A 5,365-nucleotide genomic window follows, 5' to 3' on the forward strand; every position below is an offset into this window, starting at 1 on the left:
TAAGTCAGATGGTGAGCTGCCTGAATCCTCAGTTGTGGTTTTAAGATAATTTGCATTCTCCACACAAATTTAACTACAGAGATACTTTTGAACTTTAATCTCAATCAAATGGAAAGTATACATTTCCAGGTGGAAGCAAAGAAAGACGGTTTGGCGATTTGGAGAAAATTCTCACTTCTCTGGTCTGGAGCACAATTCTTCTTAGCCAACTTTGAGGTGATAGGGATCTCTTCTCAATCATAGAGGTGCATTGTATTTCATGGGAAAACTTTAATAAAATGACAATACTCCCATCTCAGACCAACAAAACCAAAATCTCAAAGGTGGGACTCAGGTTTAGCCATTTAATGGAATCTGGCATGCATTCAGATTTGAGTCACTGCTCTAAATAAATGAAAGCTTCAAATGAATCTGAAAGTGCAATATCTGAGAAAAGCAATGAATCTGAAACCAAATGAATCTGAAAGCACAGTATCTGAGAAAAGCAATGAGTAAGTACAAGGGGATCAAAAGTCATGGGGAGTGGATGCTGCAAGACTGAGAAACTTACAGATAAAAACCATCGCCAACAATGGCGTGGCTGTATTGGAGGCTTTCCTTTCTGCTTCTCTGGACGGTTTTCTCTACTCCTTATCTCTTCTTTTCCATCTTCTCTTCCTTTTAAGTTTTAAGAATGGCAATGACATTGAATTAGGGTTGATGGTGGAGTTGTTACCTTTGTTCTCTACTTCTAAGTTTTGGAAGAAACAGGAGGACCCATGTTTCTTCCAAAACTTAGAGGTAAAATTGGGAAACAGATGAATGTTTTCTTCCAAAACTTAGAGGCGAGTGTGGGAAATGGATGAATGCTGGATTATAAAGTCCCAATGAGGGAGTGGGCTTCCGGAGGTGAAGGTGTACTTCACTGGGGTAGCACACATGAAAGGGTATTGAAGATATAGCAAGGCTTGCTTTTTTGTGGAACACGGCTGGATAAGACTTCAACTTCACAGAGTTGTAGGCTATTCAAATGTAGTCCAGGAACCAGCAGCATTAGGATCACTACAAACTTGTTAGAAAGGCAAATTCTCAAGCCCCACCTGGAAAAACTGAATCAGCATCTCCGGAATCAGCATGTCTGAGGCCCAGCAATCTGTTTCAGCAGGGCCTCCAGTGATTCTTATGCATGCTGAAGTTGGAGAATCATAACTGTAAAATAAATGAGTGAAGAGTCTGCTGTCTTGACTTCACCCTGTTTCCAGTGTATTCACTACCAGATTTTATTGGTATTTATTTTTGTGTATTTATTTATAACTGATGCCCTTGAGAAATTTATTATTTATTTTTAATATTTTTAGCTGTTCTTTTAGGTTTTCTGAGTCAATAGCCAACTCACGTACTCTTTTTCATTTATTTATTTATTTACAGTAACCTTTATTTTCATTGATATTTCACTAAACATAATTTCAAAGTCAGTCTGTGGTCTAAGATGAGCAAAAGAACAGATATTCTAAATCTCATAAGAGATTTTTTCACACTGTTCCTCAGAGCACAGAATGGGATTTCAGGGCCCTCAAAGTTGACATCTAATATTTTATCCTTGAGATTTACCTATAGATACAGAAAGAAGAAGAGATAACATCAATATACAGGAATCAATCTCTATTAGGGTCTTATTAAGCTCTTCTGTTACATATTCGCCACCTCTGTAGAGTTGTAATCATGACTGATTTTCCACCCCTCTGCCAAGTTTGGTGTCTTTTTTTCTGTTTGTTTGTTTTTTAGGTAAAATGTCAGATGCAAAAATGCTGCACTTATTTCTGTTAATACATTGAAAATAGTGGAAGATGCAGATTTTTAATTCTTCATCAGTGCAAGCTGGAACATGACTTCTGCTAATGGGGTCTGTTGAACATACTAACTCCAACTTTGACGGCCTTCAGCAAACTGGCACCTGCAATTAAATCTGCAGGCATGAATTTTCCAGAGTGGTAGAATCTCATTCCCATAATGCCAGCCAAGGTACCAGATGTAGCTAGGAAAATCCAAACGTTCCTTGGATCCTGAGACAGCTGGTAAGCATCCAGGCCGGCTAGGCTGCCGAAGAGCAGCCCTGCAGCCAGGGACGGCTCGCTGCCTGCTTTTACATAGCCAACGATCCCACCAGAAGCAACCAGTGCTGCGTAGCCAAAGCCAAACCAATGCAACGGCACTACTGAGCCAGTGTCTTGCATTCTTCTCTTCTCTGTCCAGACAGGAGACTACCCCAGGCCTGCACCGGTCTCGCGAAGGCCCCGGGCTGTCTACAAGGGCGCACAAGCCGGGGGGATGACAGCGAGGTGTCGCCGGACACAGGGCGGGGACGCTCTGCGTCCTGGTGGCAGGTTGGGGAGAGCTCCCGTAGTCTTACAATAGCTACATGCATTATTTCATCTTATTACATTATTAATTTTTTTAAATGATGGTGGTGGACACAATTATCTTATTACTTATTTGTGGGAATTTTTAGGATTTCAACCAAAAACTTGATGCTAAAATTCGTCTTGTAAAAGATAAATATTCCTCACAAATTTTACTAATCACTTTTTTTTTTTTTACAGTGAATGGATGCTGAATTTGATTTAAAAAGAACGGAAATCATAACAAACAGTCTCTCAGACCACAGTGTAATCAAATTAGAACTCAGGATTAAGAAACTCACTCAAAACCACACAACTACATGGAAACTGAACAATATCCTCCTGAATGACTGCTGGGTAAATAATGAAATTAAGGCAGAAATAAATAAGTTCTTTGAAACTAATGAGAACAAAGACACAATGTACCAGAATCTCTGGGATACAGCTAAAGCAGTGTTTATAGGAAAATTATTAGTACTAAATGCCCACAGAAGAAAATGGGAAAGATCTAAAATTGACACCCTAACATCACAATTAAAAGAACTAGAGAAACAAGATCAAACAAATTCAAAAGTTAGCTGAAGACAAGAAATAACTAAAATCAGAGCAGAACTGAAGAAGATAGAGACACAAAAAAAAAAATTTCAAAAAAATCAATGAATCCAGGAGGTAGTTTTGTGAAAAGATGAACAAAATAGATAGCACAATAGCCAGACTGATAAAGAAAAAAAGAGAGAAGAATCAAATAGACACAATAAAAAATGATAAAGGGGATATCACCACTGATCCCACAGAAATACAAACCACCACCAGAGAATACTATAAACATCTCTACACAAAAAAACTAGAAAGTGTAGAAGAAATGGATAAATTCCTGGACACACATACCCTCCCAAGATTAAACCAGGAAAAAGTCGAATCCCTGAATAGATCAATAACAAGTTCTGAAATTGAGGCAGTAATTAATAGCCTACTAACGAAAAAGAAGCCTAGAACCAGACGGATTAACAGCTGAATTCTGCCAGAAGTACAAAGAGGACCTGGTACCATTCCTCCTAAAATTAATCCAAACTATAGAAAAAGAGAGACTCCTCCCTAACTCATTTATGAGGCCAACATTATCCTGATAGCAAAACCTGGCAGAGACACAGAAAGAGAAAACTTCAGGCCAATATCCTTCAGGAAGATTGATGCGAAAATCCTCAATAAAATACTGGCAAACCAAATCCAGCAACACATCAAAAACTTATACTCCACGATCAAGTCGGCTTCATCCCTCAGATACAAGGCTGGTTCAACATATGCAAATCAATAAACGTAATCCTTCACATAAATGGAATGGATGACAAAAACCACATAATTATCTCAATAGATACAGAAAAGGCCTTGGATAAAATTCAACACCCTTCATGCTAAAAACACTCAATAAACTAGGTATTGATGGAATGTATCTCAAAATAATAGGAGCTATTCATGACAAACCAGCAGCCAATATGATACTGAATGGGCAAAAGCTGGAAGCATTCCCTTTGAAAACCGGCAAAAGACAAAAATGCCCTCTCTCACCACCCCTATCCAACATAGCGTTGGAAGTTCTGCCCAGGACAATCAGGCAAGAGAAAAAAATAAAGGGTATTCAAATAGGAAGACAGGAAGTCAAATTTTGTCTGTTTGCAGATAACATGATTATATATTTGGAAAACTCCATCGTCTCAATCCAAAAACTCCTTAAGCTGATAAGCAACTTCAGCAAAGTCTCAGGATACAAAAATCAATGTACAAAAATAAATGTGCAAAAATCACAAGCATTTCTATACACCAGTAATAGAGAGCCAAATCATACTAAACTCCCATTCACAATTGCTACAAAGAGAATAAAATACCTATGAATACAACTTAAAAGGGATGTGAAGGACCTCTTCAAAGAGAACTACAAACCACTGATCAAGGAAATCAGAGAGGACATAAACAAACAGAAAAACATTCCATGCTCATGGATAGGAAGAATCAATATCGTGAAAATGGCCATACTGCCCAAAGTAATGTACAGATCCAATGCTACCTTCATCAAGCTACCACTGACTTTCTTCAAAGAATTAGGAAAAACTACTTTAAATTTCATATGGAACCAAAAAAGAGCCCATATAGCCAGGACAATCCTCAACAAAAAGAACAAAGCTGGAGGCATCACACTACCTGACTTCAAGCTACACTACAAGGCTACAGTAAACAACACAGCATGGTAGTGGTATCAAAACAGATATATAGACCAATGGAACAGAACAGAGGCCTCAGAAATGATGCCATACATTTACAACCATCTGATCTTTGACAAACCTGACAAAACAAGCAATGGGGAAAGAATTCCCTATTTAATAAATGGTGTTAGGAAAACAGACTGGCCATATGCTGAAAACTGAAACTGGACCACTTCCTTGCACCTTACACAAAAATTAACTCAAGATGGATTAAAGACTTAAACATAAGACCTAAAACCATAGAAACCTTAGAAAAAAACCTAGGCAATACCATCCAGGTCCTAGGCATGGGCAAAGACTTCATGACTAAAACATCAAAAGCAATGGCAACAAAAACCAAAATTGACAAATGGGATCTAATTAAATTAAAGAGCTTCTGCACAGCAAAAGAAATTATCATCAGAGTGAACAGGCATCCTGCAGAATGGGAGAAAGTTTTTTCAATCCATCTGACAACAGGCTAATATCCAGAATATACAAGGAGCTTAAACAAATTTACAAGAAAAAAAAAACATGAAAAAGTGAGTGAAGCATATAAAAAGACACTTTTCAAAAGAAGACATTTATGCTGCCAACAAACATGAAAAATAGCTCATCATCACTGGTCATTAGAGAAATGCAAATCAAAACCACAGTGAGATACCACCTCTTGCCAGTTAGAACAGTGATCATTAAAAAATCAGGAAACAACAGATGCTGGAGAGAAAGTGGGGAAATAGGAATGCTTTT

The 5,365-nt window shown here is 38.0% G+C and overlaps 1 pseudogene; it reads right to left on the reverse strand.

Moving 5' to 3' along the window:
• Positions 1 to 1,759: 1,759 nt before the first annotated feature.
• On the reverse strand, positions 1,760 to 2,228 carry LOC105472747 (transmembrane protein 14C pseudogene; annotated as a pseudogene).
• Between the last annotated feature and the right edge of the window lie 3,137 nt (positions 2,229 to 5,365).

Source organism: Macaca nemestrina, chromosome 4, assembly GCF_043159975.1.
Source record: "Macaca nemestrina isolate mMacNem1 chromosome 4, mMacNem.hap1, whole genome shotgun sequence".
Classification (NCBI taxonomy): domain Eukaryota; kingdom Metazoa; phylum Chordata; class Mammalia; order Primates; family Cercopithecidae; genus Macaca; species Macaca nemestrina.